The sequence below is a fragment of the Notamacropus eugenii genome, chromosome 1 (assembly GCF_028372415.1).
Source record: "Notamacropus eugenii isolate mMacEug1 chromosome 1, mMacEug1.pri_v2, whole genome shotgun sequence".
Lineage (NCBI taxonomy): Eukaryota > Metazoa > Chordata > Mammalia > Diprotodontia > Macropodidae > Notamacropus > Notamacropus eugenii.
Genome location: NC_092872.1, coordinates 561,199,345 through 561,215,870, shown reverse-complemented (window position 1 = coordinate 561,215,870; position 16,526 = coordinate 561,199,345). Strand labels below are relative to the sequence as shown.

Below are 16,526 nucleotides of genomic sequence, written 5' to 3'. Positions count from 1 at the left end.
AAAAAAGCAAGTCAGATACAGTTTTCGTAAGAATAAACTTAGCAACTATATTAAAATATTGGATCAGATTTATAATTAAGCTTCTTTTAAAATAGTATTAGTTTCGAAAAACAATTGCCTTTTTGACCTTGAAAAGTTTACTTACTATATCTGGACCTCAGAGTCCTTGGTAAAAGAGGGAACTGGATTAGATGATATCCAAGGTCCCTTCTAGTCCTAAATCCCATGGTTCTATGATATTTATAGGGTACATATGTGAGAAAATCTTATACAGAATGATTTTTTTGTTCTTACATCTTTTTCCTTACTTCTTCAACTTCTTCCTATATCTATGGGTTCTGGTCCTCAGTAATCCATCAAAACCCCTCCAGTTTCTCCAGGTTTATTTGATAATGCATCTTTCTTAAGTGTATGAGAGTCAACATGGGACAAAAATGGAAGAGTCTTTGGTTTGGGGGTCAGAATGTCTTACTAGGTGGGTGACTTATGCTACTAAATGGCTTTCACCATTCTAAACCTCATTTCTCCCACTCACAAAATATGTACGATATCAGGGCTCTTATAATAGTATGAAAGCACTTTGTAGATTGTCAAGTTGTATAAATAATGACCATTATAGCCTAGAGTCACCTTCCTAAATCATTATATGGACACTAACATTTTTTCTTCTCTGGCTCTGCCATCATTCTGGTCCAGGTCCCCATCTCCTCACACCTGGACCACTGCAATACTCTGCTGGTTGGTTTTCCTGCCTCAAGTGTTTTCTGTTCTAATCTTTCTCCTCCACTCAGCTGTCAAATTGATCATCCTAAAGAACAAATCTAACCATTTACCTTCTTATTTAGTCAACCCCAAGTGGCTCCCTATTGCTAACAGAATGAAATAACAACAACAAAAAACTTCTGTTTGGCTTTTAAATGCCACACCCTTTCCAATCTTCTCACACCTTGCTCCATTTCCCATCCCCCACATCTTCCACAATCCAGTGACACTGCCCCCCTTCTAACATGATATTCTATCTCCATACTCAGGGTATTTTCAATGTTGGTTTCCCATGCCTGGTAATTTCTTTCTCCTTACTTTCACCTCCTGGCTTCTTTCACCTCTTAGCTAAACTCTCTCCTTCCCTATCCCCTATCGTCTTCTCTTTTCCCTATCCTCTTTCATCTTAGTGCTTTCCTTCTGAGCCTCCCCCTAATTTCTCCTGGATATATCTTGTTTATAGAGGAGTGAGGGGCCTTATTAGTAGGGAAGACCACATATTATGAAGCTTGTCATTGTATGGCTCAAAGGGAGGCAGAACAGACATTTCTAGCCTCTTCTTCCCTGCCTTTCTCCAAGGAGTAATTTGACTCCTGCCAGGAAGGAAAGCAGGAAATTGGGGCCAGAAGCCACTCTGATCTCTTCAGACAGAGGGAATTACCGGTAGAAGTATATCTATCTGCTCACTTAAATATTGTTAGTTTGGGACGAGGTGGAGAACCTGTGGCCTCAAGGCCACACATGGCCTTCTAGGTCCTCAGGTGTGGCCCTTTGACTGACTCCAAACTTCACAGAACAAATTCCTTCTATGGATTTGGAGTTAGTCAAAGGGCCTCACTTGAGGACCTAGAGGGCCATGTGTGGCCTCGAAGGCACAGACTGTCCAGCCCTAGTCTAGGAGGTATGGCTGGGTTCAATTTAACTTCTAATTGCTTTGTTTTTATTTGGGGGAAGGGAAACCCCAAATTAATATCCAGTGCTCAAGCCATTTCCCACCAAATACCAGCTCCAAAATGAATACACATAATGAACAGCAAAGAAACCCATTTATACAAATAGCAAAACCTAACAGGAAGTATGCATAGGAGAATAAATGCCAGACAATACAAAGTGAAGGAGCTCTCCCATCAGGAGTGAGATAACTCAGCTCAAACAAGAGAGAGTAATAGGTTTCACCCCAGTGAAAACTCTTTGCAGTCTCTAATTGGGGACAGGGACCTGATGGAGACTGCCATCTCCTCTTATGTCTTTCCAGAGTCTTTTCCTTTAGCAAACTGAAGTGAAGAAGGCCTCTTCTATCTCTCCTCTCAAAGCTGATAGCCCGAAGCAGCTAGTGACTTATGCTTCAAGACTCCTGGAAAGTAACGAAGATACCCCCCTCACACAAGGCAGGGCATTCATCAGCACAAATGAGGAAAGAATCTCTTCCCTACCAGTTGGCTTTGGAATGAGGGTTACATTTGTATGTAGTTGTTTGAACGTTGTCTCACCCGTTAGATTGTGAGCTCCTTGAGAGCAGGGATTATTTTTTGCCTTTCTTTGGATCCTAGACACATAGCAGGCACCTAATAAATGCTAGTTGACTTCATATTTCTACTTCTCCAGGCCAGAAAGTCACAGCATCTCAGAGATGGAAGGGACACAGAGCCTATCTAGTCCAACTCCTATCTAAACAGGAATTCCCCTGCACCATGTCAGACAAGCAATCATTCTGCATTTGCTTGACAGCTCCAATTTTCAGGAAGGTTTTCATTACCTCTGTAACATCTATCCATTATTCCTAGTTCTGCTCCTGGGACCACACAGAACACCTCTATTCCCTGTTCCATGTAACAGACTTCTATATATGTAAAGACATTTATCATGTCCTTCATAAAATTTCCTTGATTCACTAAGCATCCTCAGTTCCTTCAGCTCACCCTCAGATGGCATGAACTTAAGACTTTTTACTACACTGGCCTCCTTCCTATGGATACCTTACAGTTTATCAATGTGTTTCCTAAAATACAATGCCTCAAACTAAGTACCATATATCAGGAGTTCCTAGTGCCTAGTCACAATGCCTCTCCAAGCAGATGACGTTTGCATTCTCTTTTCTTTGTTGTCATCTCAGTGTTAGCTAATATCAAGCTTGCAGTACACCAAGGCCCTCAGATCTTTTTCAGAAAAGTTGCTCTTTAAGGTCTGTCTCGTATTTTGTACTTATGAAGTGGACTTCTTTAATCCAAGTATTACATTGCTGATAAATTCCATCTTAGCTCATTCAGTATAATGTTCTAGCCTGTTCAGATAATTTCTGAAACTGACAGCTGTCCTTCAGTGTATTCACTTCTACCATCTTGTAGGATCTGCAAATTTGATATGCAAGTCATATATGCTTTTATTCAAGATATTAACAAAAATGATTGACAGCACAATGTTAAGTAAAAATTCCTGGAGGACTTCCCTTCTTTGATAATGAGTTAATGACTATGCTTTCCATGTGTCCATTTAACAAGCTCTGAATCAATTGGCTGGGTCCCCTTTTGACCTCCAAATGTTTCTAGTTTTTCTGCTTCTTTCCTTTACCTCCTTAGCTGAATAGTTTAGTGACAAGGGTATTGGATATGAAGTGCCAAAGCAAAAGTTTCAGGGGTCCCCTCTTTATATGTCAACTTTTCCCTCTATAAAAGTGAGTTGGACTAGATCATGAGTTCTTAATCTGAAGGTAATAAACTTTTAAAAATTATTTTAAAAACTGTATTTCTGTATAATTGGTTTCCTTTGTAATTCTAGGTATTTTGTTTTATGTATTTAAAAAAACTAATCTGAGAAGAGGTCCATAGATTTCCCCAGAGGGTAATACCAAATGGGTCCATGACTGTAAAAGACTTAAGAACTATATTACTAGAGGATCCCCTGTACTAGAGGATATCTAAGTTCTTTTCCAATTCTAAACTCTATGCTTTGACTAATATTTTTGTGAAAGGGGGAAGATGAGGCACAAAGATGACTGATATTTTCCTATGAAGAAATCTGGTCTGCTTGAAGGAGAAGTCTAAACTTCATGAACTGAGAGTGGAGATATATGGAAAATTCTTTTTTTTCCAAGTAGAAGGCAGCTGTTTGCCATGCCAGTTATAAACACACCACTTATTTGTGGATTATGCAGAACAAAATCGTGTGGAAACTGAACTATGATGGTGGTAGTGAGGGGGCAGGCTTTAATGGGACTGGGTTTTCCAGTTTTCTTCTACCACTAATTAGTGGTGTGACTTTGGGCAAGTCACTTAGCCTCTTTATAACTGGGCAGAATAATAACTGCTTCCTCCCCCTCCATAGGGTGATTGTGAGGCTTAAACGAGATCATATGTATGTGAATTCTTTGAAAGTAATGTGGTTTTGTTTTTGTTTTTACAAATTGAAGATAAATGTAATTCAGTGTGGTATCATGGAAATTACACTGAACTTGGAATTACATCTGGGTTTTAGTTTCCATTTTGCTACCTCCTAGCTCTATGACCTTGGGTAAGTTATTTAGTTTCCTGAACTCTGTAATATAATTATGCCTGCTCCCAGCTTGATGTGAGGATGTAAGCTGCTTTATAACCTTAAAGTGTTACATAAATATGAATTATTCTTACTATTTTTGCTATTGTATCTCTAATAAAAGGCTAATTTGATACTTTGTCATGGCCCTGAAATGACCTTGGGCTCCTGAAAAGCTATGGGAGCACATCCCTCTAGCATCATCTTCACAAATTCAAGGTCATTATAGGATATGATGAAGCATCAGAATAGTTAACGTCTCAAGGCATGGAGGGATGTATTCACACCAATAAAATCATGGAGGAAATATGTAGTATTATTCCTTCTACATAATATTCTACCTTTAATTCTACTTATCTGATTTTCAAATGAATTTTAAGATTCCAAGACGAGATTTGGGGGTGAGAGGGGACTTACTGGATCAAAACAAATGCTTTTAATGATTCGTCATATCCTGGGACTTGCGAAAGATATATTCCTAAATATTTCTCCTTAAGTTTTGAATGTATACTTTCAAAGACACATACAATCTCCAGTTGGGATTCCACTGCTACACATGTTGAATGAGTGAATGAATGAAATAGCATTTATTAAGTGCTTACTATGTGCAAAGTATGAAGCTATATACCAAGGATGCAAGTAGAAAAGTAAGATGATCTCTGTCCCCAAGGAGTTCACATGGGGGTATACAAAACATAGAGGAGGGTTTAGATGCCAGTCAGATGGAAATGTTTCATGGTCCTTCATGTGCATCAGCAAAATGGATGATGATACCTTTTCCCTAATGATATTTCCACTGACAAACTCCTATCAGTGTCTGATATTTCCTCTAGTGATGCAGATTGCAAGTCACCTGTTACTGCCCAGCTGGTGTGATTATCCAACATGCTGAGGGTTCTTCTCTATTTCTCTTAACATCATAAACATATTAATGGAACATTAGAGGAAGCAGCATGGTAAAGTAAGAAAGAATATTGTCTTGGAGCCAGAGGAACTGGGATCAAATCTGATTTCTTCTGTTTCTGACACTTACTATATGAATAATGTTGGGCAAATCACTTAATTGCCTCTGTGCCTCATTTTTCTCATCTGTAAAATGAGTTATTGAATTAGACAGCCTAGGAGGTCCCTTCACCTTTAAACCCCAAATTCTGTGCTCTGTACCAATGTATCATTAGTCAGTTTCAAAGAACAAATTTCTCACAGGTGGGTTAAATGAAAAGATGTTGGACATGTAAGCCCAGTACAGAAATCCTGTAATAGAAAACAGAAGCTCCTTGCTTAGTATGTAAGTGTGATAAGAGAATTCCTGCTTAACTTTTTTTAACTGATATTTATTTAAGAGGAGCCATTAAGTAACTAGCAAACATCTACAAAATCAAACTTGAGGTATCCACTGTAGCTCCAGTGTTAGCTAGCTAGCTCCCTCCTTACCTGGTGTAGGTCTTTCCCTTCTGTTATTGACATCATCATTTTCCCCTATTCCTCTTTGAAATTCCATTGCACTCATCCTGCTAATGTAACCAAAATCTACATAATGTATTTTAAAACTGATACACAGGGCTCACCAACTTTTTGATATATGTTCAGTGTAGACTATGCTCTGAGTATACTAATCTGAAGTTTTCCTCCATCTCTGCATCATTAATCGATGACTGTCAGCAGGTTATTAGACAATTCTGTCACACAAGGTTCAATCACTAGCTTGCTCTGTAACCTTGGGTAAATTGCCCTGAGCATGTTAGCTCATGAAAAAAATGGGGCCAATGATGTCAGTTTTCTGGAGAAAGTGTCTGTGAGGATAATTGACATAGTCAAAACTCATTTTTAATCTGAAACAAGTTAAGGGAAATATGGGTTCTAGAGAATTTAGGAAATTGTATTTCTGTCTCTGCCTATCACTTACTGGATTGACATTTGCTGAGGCTGAACCTCTTCCATAGCCACAGAAATCTCACAAAGGAGGAGAATATGAGGAAGATTCTGTTTCTTAATAACCAGCAGAAAGCCTAAAGCTGTGCACTCTCTGATGTTACCAAGAAGATAGTGAGACTATTAAATCACATTTTAGCTTTAAATCCTTCTCTTTTCAACCTTGAAAAGTTTTTTTTCTCCTCACAGATAAAAAAAGTGATTTGCCCACTGATCAGGCAAATATTTCAAACTCTAGGCTCTACTTACATGGGGGAGAGGAGACTTGCTGAGGGTCAAATATGTAGAATGTGTCATAGAAGGGATTCAAACCCACATTTTTCCTGACTGCAAAGTTGATACTTCTATTTCTATCTCAAAAAAATAAATAAATAAACAAGGTCAACCAAATGGTGAGAGGTCTTGAGATCATGCTATAAGGGGAATGCAAATGTTTAGCCTGGTGAAAAGATGCCTGAGTAGCCAAGAGGGAGTAGATTTGTTCTTGGCACCAAAGGGCAGAAATAAGAGCAATGGATAGAAATTTCTGAAAATAAAATTTATATTTTTTTAGTCTTTAGTTAGTTTTAATGGGCTACTTTCCCCTCTTCCCTCTGTCTCCATTGTATAGGCAGAACAGATTTAGTTACCTTCCTAAGGCACAGATCTGAACACGGCATTCTCTGGCTGTTGCTCCCTATTAACTCTATACTCAAATTTAAACTCCTTAGACCAATATCTTAAAGCTTTCCTCAGTCTGGTTCCAAACCCAGTCTTGCAGTCTTATTGTATTTATCCGCATGCCTAAGAGTTGAGTGTTCGAGAGAAACATTGTCATCCAGCCAAGTGATCTTGTAAGGTAGGAAGATTAAGTTAGAAACTGGTGGTGGACTACTGTTTCGTTAATTACAAAACCCAGAGGGGTATGTGAGAATAATACGAGACAAAGGAGGGGATCTCACACAAATGTTCCACCACCTAGAAAGAATTTAAAGAGGAAGCTTATTGAACAAACAAGCTTCGAGGCATAGGAAACGTGTTGTTTCTTGCCCTATAGGACTGTTTATGCTTTTGGAACTTTGAACAGTTCTCACTAATTATCTAACCAGGCAGCTACGGTTAGAGAAGAAAGGGGGTATAATGGGAATACTTTTTCTATTCCAGCCCAGTCTTCTCAGATCCTAGAAGCTGGTTTGTTTTATTGAATTACAAGTATCTCAGTATTAGCAAGGACTGTGTAAACCAGGGGTGGGGAACCTGCGGGCCTCAAGGCTACGTCTGACCCTCCAGGTCCTCAAGGGCAGCCTTGTGACTGAGTCCAAGTTTTACAGAACAAATTCTTTTATTAAGGAGATTTGTTCTGTGAAATTTGGGTTCACTCAAAGGGCCACACTTGAGGACCTAGAGGGCCACATGTGGTCTCAAGGCTGCAGGTTCCCCACTCCTGTTGTAAATTAACCCTTTTCTAAATGTGAATACTATGAATATTTTCTGTGGAGTACCTGAGCAGCAGGGGCCATCCAGGCTTTTCTAGCAGGCTCTAGGAAGGGACAGCCTTCTCCTGCTGAGGCCTTTCTCCTTTTGGATGCTCTACAGTTTTTCCTTAGCTCCTGCTAAAATCTGCTACTCTGCAGCATCACTGTTCCCAGTTCTCCTCTGGGACTAAGCAGATCAAATATAATCCTTCTGCAAATACTTCCACACAACTCTCTTGAGCTGCCTTGGGAGACAGGAAGGCTGGATGGTCATTTGCTGGGAATGCTTGTTTAGGCAAAGGCAGGTCTAAAGATGGCTTCCAAATTCTCTTCAATGTCCACGATAAAAACATTTTCCAGAGTCTCTGCAAATGCCTCAGCAAACAGAACAGAAAATGATGCCTCTCTAAATTCACGTGTCTGTATTCTTGCACATTCTCAATAAGGAATCACGTATTTCACACTCTCTCTGTGTTCACTTCCTTGCCTTTGCACAAGTTTTCCCCCCAAGTCTAGAATATAATCCCTCTTTACTTCTCTTTTTATTTCATTCAAGACTCATGCCTTCATTTTATAGAAAAAAGAAACTGAGCACTGTGGAAGTTAAGTGACTTGCCTAAGGTTACACAGTAAGCATCAGAGACAGGTATGGAGACCAGACAATGTTTTTGCAACTGAATTATGTGGCTCTTCCTCTAATAAGTTCAAATGCCAGTTCTCCTGTGGTCCCTGATCACCCGAGGTATTAAGACTCTTCCTCCTCAAATTTTCCTGTAGTCAATAAGTCAAATCAATAAGCATTTGTTAAGAGCCTGCTGTATACCAGGCCATGTGCTAAATACTTGGGATACAAAAGAGGCATAAAACACAAATGACAACCATTCCCTGCTCTCTAGGCACTCACAGTCTAGGGGGAAAAGCGGGGAACAAGATATAAACAGCTATGTACAAACAAGCAATTTACAAGATAAATTGGAGACAATCAATAGAAGAAGGCACTAGAATTAGGAAGAGAGGTCAGAAAAGGTTTTTTGCAGACAGCAGGATTTTGGGCTGAGAAAGAAGCCAAGTTAGCCAAGAGGCAGGGATGAGGATGGGGAACATTCCATGCATGAAGGACACAAAGTGAAAACACGTGGAGTCAGGGCATTGAATGTTTTGTATGAGGGTAGTATCATAATGGGGGGAGTAAGGTATAAGACTGTAAAGATAGGGAGGAACTAGGTTATAAAAGACTTTTTAAAACCTAACAGCTATTATATTTGATCTTGGACATGATATGGAGCCACTGGAATTTACTGAATGCGGGCAAGAATGACACAGTCAGACCTAAAATTTAGGGAGTTCAATTTGATATCTCAGTGGAGGATGGGTTGGAGTGGGGAGAGACCTAAGGCAGTGAGATCTAGTTAAGAGGTAGTAGTAGTCTCTAGTAGTTCACGGTATGAGTTGATGGGGGTCTGCACAGGGTGGTGGCAGATTGACAGGATAAAGGGGATGTATACAAGATATTGCAAAAGTAGGATAGAAAAGACTTGAGAACACATTGGATATGAGAAGGGCGGAGGGAGAGTCAGACAGGGATCAAGGATGATACCTAGGTTATGAAACTGGATGATTGAGAAGTTAGTGGTGCCCTCAACATTAACAGGGGAGTTAAAAAGAGGAAGGGTTTGGAGGAAAAGATAATTAATTGAGTTTTGGACATGTTGAGTTTAAGATGTCTGTGGGAAATCCAATTCAAGATATCCAACAGGAATTTGGAAATGTGGGACTAGAGTACAAAAAGAGAGATTAGGGCTGGAGAATCATTTGAAAGAGATGATTATTGAATCCATGGGAGCTGATGAGATCACCAAATAAAATAATATAGTCTATAGGTTGTACAATTAGGTACTTCTTGAGGTACTATTTTTCTTTTCTTTTGTATACTCAGTGTCTTGCACAATGCTTTGTGTTTACTACATGGATCAAATTTGTTGAACTAAACAGAAATGTATTTACTTGATAAAATTAACAACCCTTGTTGCTCACTCCACTTTCATATTTTCTTCTATCTGCCACCTTTTTTATTTTGTCCTTTTTACTGACACCACCTAGTTCATCCAGGCCCTCATTTCCTGTGGAGTAGATTATTGAAAAAAGGTTTCTAACTAGCTTTTGACTCTTTTCTATTCCCTTCAATTCATTCGACACACAGATGCCAGATTAATCTTAACACACAGACCTCCTAATGTCATTCTATTACTTAAAACCTTCAACAGTTTGCTTCTGGAGTAGTTTAAAATCCTTGGATTGGCATTCAGCACCCTTTGATTGTTCAACACCACACAAATTCTAACTAATCTATTTTCTCCCACCTCCCCCCCACCCACACACAGACACACACACAGAGTTATTTTTGGCTGTCATATGATACACAGACAGACCATTGAGTTGTAGTCTCATATAACACCTATTTACGTACATATTACATTGCAATATAATAGGATTACAGATTTAGAGCTGGAAGGAAACTTAGAAGTTCTCTTGTCCAATGCCTTCTTCCAGATGAGGTCTCTGAGACCCAAAGAACTCAGGTGACTTGCTAAAGGTCACATAGGAAGAGTCAGGATTTCAACTCAGGTCCTATGACGGCAAATTCCTCTCTATTAATGGGTAGCATTTATATAGCACTTCATGATTTGCAAAGTACTTCATATATTTTATCTCATTGGAACCTTACAACAATCCTAGGAGTTAGATACTGTCATTATTCTCAAAGAGATGAGAAAACTGATGCTGAGTGACTTGTATAGTGTCACTCAGCAAGTAGATGCCTGAAGCAAGATTTGAACTCATATTTTCCTGAGACCTAAGTGTACATTCTATCCAATCTGCCACCTTGATTCTTGAAACTAGAGATGGTTTGGGTCATTTTTGTGTCCCCAATGTCTATCAGTGCCCTGCACCCTTAATAAATGTTATCTGAATTTATGCAGGTATAACACATACATACTAACATATATGTCTATATTTGCACATATATGTATATACAGATTACATATACATATGTGTATATGCATATATGTGTCTTGTGTGTATTCCAGAATGCTATACATTTAATGCCAGGATTTAGAGACATAATAAAAAGCACACAATTCTCACTGTTATACTTAGCAAGGTATGGGACTAAGCCTTTTTCATGTGTTGATACATTGTGGATCTGAAATAACAAAGTTTCAGCCCCTTTTGGTTCCCTGTTTTATAGATGGTACTGGGACATCTCCTTGGTGGGACAAAAAATCACTGTATGAAGGTGTCCTGGAATATTCAGTCCACAGCCCCCAAAATGGGGGCATCCCTTTCACTCTCAAAGCCAATCCAAATACTATATACTCTATAAGTAAACACAGTCTTTTGACATGAAGAGAAATCAAAATTCTTGTGCAGAGATAAGACAAGATTGTTCAGCAATTATTTCCAAATTTATTTTTGTCCCCTTTTTGTCCCTTAAGAAAAATTCCTAGCTTCGCTTTACTTCTTTTCGCTGAGGAACATTTGGGTCTTGGCTTGTGTCATGGCCTCATTTCACTCCACGTTTCAGGTGCTTAGGGAGTGATGGGGGCTTAGAACCTTGTTAGTCTCAGCTTCCTATCTGTGGCAGAGCCTTGGACTGCCAACAGTCTCTTTTCCCCCCTCCTTTCCTTCATTCCACCCCCCTCCTCATGAAAACCCAGCTGCTATTAAGCACAGTACAGATGGGCTTCTAGGCAAGATGTCTTTGCCAACTGGAATGTATTGTTGGGCATTCAGTTATGATGATGTCCTAGAGGATCCCACACCGATGACTCCTCCTTCATCTGACATGTGCAGTAAGGTTCTGTGGAAAAAGCTGGTCATTCCAGATTGGAAGTATCAACAGCTTTCCAAGGTTGAGGCAGGAGAAAATAGTTTCTCCGTAATCCCCTCAGCTTCCAGTGACCAAATGAACAAGGCCGCAACAGTGAAGGCCAAGGATACACATGTCATCATGAATTCTCTAATTACAAAGCAGACACAAGAAAGCATTCAGCGCTTTGAGCAGGCAGGGTTGACAGATGTGGAATACACTCCACATAAAGGCCTCACCACAGAAGAAACCAAGAACCATCGTGTAGCAGAGGCAGTCCATAAATTGAAGTTACAAAATGGAGAAATGACAAAAGAAGATAGAGTGATTGCTTCAATCCAGGCTGGTTTACTCATGGATCTTCTACTTCCTTACCTGGCCTAGATGTCAGCACCATGGAAACGGAGATAGAGACAAACCCTCATCTGAAAAATGGAACCTTTTTGACCAATAACTCTTCAGAAATCTGATACTGGTTTCAGTGTTCAGTCCTACAGAGGTACTCAGAAGCCATCACCAATGGAGCTCATTCGGGTTCAGGCTACTAGAATTGCAGAAGGCCCACCAGCCTTCCAGCCATCTAAGATGGACCTTCCAATGATGGAAGGGAAGAAACAACCTCCATGAACCCATAACATCAAACCAAGAGACATGAATGTGTTGACTCCTACAGGGTTCTAAAGCTTCCTTTTCATATGAGTAAAGTTGCTTTCCCTGGAGAACCTGCTATTATGTAGAGAGAGTATTTTAGACTTTTCTTTCTTCCCCATCCACCTTGCTCTTGACATAGGAAAGATGTCATCCATTTACAATTCTGCTGAGGATAATATTCCTGGGGAGGTAGTGATTGTTTATTTAAACATTTGTGCAAAGCTTGAATCTTTCTAATGCAGGAAGACCTATTCTGTAACATCCCAAAGTTAGTCTGAATGATTTCTCAAAGTACAGTTGACTACAGCCAATTACTGATCTATAGAACTAGATTGCAGGGGGCAAAGGAAATAATTAAAATCTTTGTTCTGCATATTTTATACAAGATGAAAAAATCCCTCCTACTTTTTTCCCCTCAGTAGCGCCTTCTACTGTCTCTCTCTTACCCCATCAAACTGCTTGAAGGAAGGGCCTGATTTGTGTAAGTGATCTCCTGTGATTCTCTCAGCCTGTCTCCATCTTTTGGCTTCACTTGATGCCTAACAGTTAAGAATTTCCATGGTGCATTGCTCTCCATCTTTAAATTCCTTGCTCCTTTGTCCTTCCAGGGTTCCTACTCACTCTCCTAATCCCCAACCATGAATTGATCGTTTGACCACCTGACTTATCTGTACCTGCACCTTCTGAGCTACTGAACACACTACAGAAAGTGTTGTCAAGGCCCACTACCAATACATGCTCTCTCATTTATCTTTTTTTAGATGAAAAATCTGAAGCCCCAAAAGTGATTCCTCTAAGATAACACTGGAAGTTATCACTGGAATTCCACTGTTTTACCTCTCCTAAGGGCACTTTCATTTTAAGCTTTCTCCTAAATTGCTTACCCTAGTGGTAAGAGGCAGCTGAGTAATACAGTGGGGCAGCTAGGTGGCAGAGTGGGTAGAGAACTAGGCTTGGAGTCAAGAAGACTCATCTTTATGAGTTCAAATCTAGCCTCAGACACTTAATAGATGGGTGACCCTAGGCAAGTCACTTAACCCTGTTTTTTCCAGTCTCTCATCTGTAAAATGAGCTGGAGAAGGAAATGGGAAACCACTCTAGTGTCTTTGTCAAGGGAACCCCAAATGGGGTCATGAAGAGCTGGGCACAATTCAACAACAATAATAAAGTAATGCAGTGGATAGAGTGTTAGTGGAGTGGAGTCAATAGAACTTGAGTTCAAATCTTGACTTGGACTCTCACTGTGTGATCCTGGCCTAGTCACTTAATTTTGGCCTTCCTCAGTTTCCTCATCAGTAAAATGATGTTAATAATATGTGCCTGAGTTGTTGTGAAGATGAAATGGTGTATCTGTCAAGTTCTTACAGTTCGTTATAAATGTTAGTGGTTATAGTTATTGTTTCTCCTGTATTTTGGAGGAGATTATAATAATACAGTAGTATTTTGTGGTATGGTATGCATTTAGTGTTTCCTGATGGAATTCATCAGGATGCATTTGGCTCATATTCAAGAGATAATATTTTAAAGCACTTAGCACAGTACCTGGAACATAGCAGATGCTAAATAAATGTTATTTCCTTCCTCTCTCCCTCCCTCCCTCTTTCCTTCCTTCCTTCCTTCCTTCCTTCCTTCCTTCCTTCCTTCCTTCCTTCCTTCCTTCCTTCCTTCCTTCCTTCCTTCTTTCCTTCCTTCCTTCCTTCCTTCCTTTTCTCTCCCCTCCCTACTATAGTGACTTGCAAAGTGAATAGTCCCTGATACTGCTCAAGCATTTCCAGGATTACAGTGTGGACTCTGTAGCTCACATTGCTATCTATGACCTTTCAGTGTTAATTTAGTGAAGGGAATGGGGGAGAGCTAATTCATCACCTTCTTGATTCTCCTGTCATTGGCTTGATGAGGTTTTAAACAATCAGTCAACAATGAATGCAGCCACCAGCAATCAAAACCATCCCTTGCTGGCCTGACTTTGACAGCTCAGTCAAGTCATTTGCACTTGCAGAAAGAGGGAGGGGAGCTGTATATTGTAAGAAATTTCAGATTGTTGTGCTACATGTTGCTGCATGTTACCAAACAAACCTAAGAGATTGACCACAAGTAATCAGATTATTAGAATCTAACAGCACTGGGGATGACAGAGAGATGCTTTAAAGTAGTCAAAATGTTGCCCTACTCATAGGATCATAGATTTATAGCTGAAAAGGAATGTAGAAGTCACTTTGTACAATTCCTTCATTTTACAGATAAGGCAACTGAGGCTCAGAGAGGTCAAGAGATTTGCTCGGTATTGTATAGGGAGTACATAGAAATGAAAGGATTTGAACTTAGATCCTGATTCCAAATCTACCATTCCTTTATTTTTAACATGCTACTCCTCCAATAAAACTTGGATTTGATATCCAACAGTGCTTAAGGGTTATAAGAATAATAACTTATAGAGCTTTAAGGTTTAAAAATATTTTATGCATATTATCTCTTTGTACCCCGCAATCTGGTGAGGCAGACAGAAAAATGTAACAGAGACATCTCTGATCATGTACAAAGCTAATGTTCTTGGTTGCTTCCAGTCTTGGCGGAGTAAATGCTGAATGGCTTGGTGATGGGCCATTCTATTTACTGGCTGCTAAATAGGAAGAGCCGATGACTCAGTAGCTACTTAAAAGGCAGTAGCACCATCCTCAGTGTTCTCTTCACTTCCTGCTATGGACCATATGTGAACCATGTGAGGAGGGGGACAGCTGATCCTGTCCCCCTACCCTGGCCTCTAAGTAGCACATGTCCTACTTAGGTGAGCTGAACCTAGGCTTTAGACTGCCTCCTTTGTGTCTTTTGTTTTCTTGGTCTTAAGTGAACAAATTTCTATCCTTAGATGGACATATCCAGGCTTGGTGGCAAGGTTAGGAATTCAAGATTCTGGGTCCTTTTGATCATTTCTAATTGGAAGCAAAGAGAATAGTTCCAATAAATGAATTCAACACTCTTGGAGAAGACACCACCAACAAAACTATTGACCCACCTCGATCTATTTTTACCAGAAGATATAGATTGGGAGTTGTTTGGTTATATATATATATAACTGAGGTAAAATGTGGAATGCCCATTTGGTAGCCTAACAAATTCTTTTATGTTCTGATAGGGTTTAAGTATCAGCCTTCTGAATTTTGTTCTTAGTTTTATCAGTGATCACTATGATAATTTTGCATCTTTTAGCATTTCTTTGTGTTTATGTAATATTCTCCTAGGACTCTTCTTCTTCAGAGTCTGAGAGGCTGAGTGAACTCAGGAAGACTTTCAGACACAGTGAATGTACGATATAATTCCTTTTCTTTTTTTCTTTGAGGTTAAAACAGTAAGTGGCTGTTTATCAGAATCCTTCCAGGCTAGGTTTCCCTCTCCCTTCTTTTCCATCATATTATTCTGTCTCTCTGGAAAGGCCTGAGAATGGAGTGGGGTATGGAGGCTGGGACTCAACCCCCAGAACTCCCCAGTCCTCCATTATAGCCCCTTTTCTATTTGGACAGGACCTCATCTCCTCACAGCTACACTATTTCAATAGCCTGTTGGGTGTCCATTCCCTTCCTCAAACCTCTCCTTACTCTTACTCATCCTTCATTGAGCTGTCAATATGATCATTCTAAAGTGTAGGTATCATCATATTGCTCCCCCCCAACTTCCATTCAATAAATTCAAGTTGTTCCCTATCACCTCAGGATCAAATATAAAATCTTCTCTTGGCTTTCAAAGCCTTTTGTAACCTGATCTTTTCCACCTTTCCAATCTTCTTACACCTTACACATGTACTCTGAGATCCAGTGAATGCAGTAGTTTTCCTGCTGTTCCTCATGGAATAACACATCATCTCCTGATCTGAGCAATTTTATTGGCTGCCCCCATGTCTGGAATTCTCTCTTTCTTCAGCCCTGTCTCATAGCTTCCTCCGAGTCTCATTTAAAGTCCGATTTTCCACAAGGAAGTCTTTGTTAGACTTCCTTAATTTTAATGCCTTCCCTTTGTGTTTTCCTTGAATTATTCTTTGCACATTATCTCCCCCATTAGACTAGGAGCTCCTATGAGAGCAGGGACTGTTTTTTTTTTTGTTTGTTTTTGTGTTTTTTTCTCTTTCTTTATATTGCCAGTACTTAGCACATAATAGGCATTTAATAAATGGTAGTTTACTAACTGGGTGGTTTGGGTCATATCATCTTCTGGAGAAGAAGGTAACAACTGTCTCCTGCCTGTGAGTGCCACAGTAGCCCCTAGATTGCTGACAAGCCAAGTAGAAATAGAGACTGCCAGAGCTAGACATGACTTTGGGTAGAGATCATCTTGTT

At 39.8% G+C, this 16,526-nt stretch overlaps 1 protein-coding gene and 1 pseudogene across 1 annotated transcript in view; one reads left to right on the top strand and one right to left on the bottom strand.

Annotated features, from left to right (window-relative positions):
• The window catches only part of MYT1L (myelin transcription factor 1 like), a 301,089-nt gene that overhangs the window by 36,182 nt on the left and 248,381 nt on the right, over window positions 1–16,526 (bottom strand). The window lies entirely within an intron of this gene.
• On the top strand, window positions 11,434–12,228 carry LOC140527636 (putative monooxygenase p33MONOX pseudogene; annotated as a pseudogene).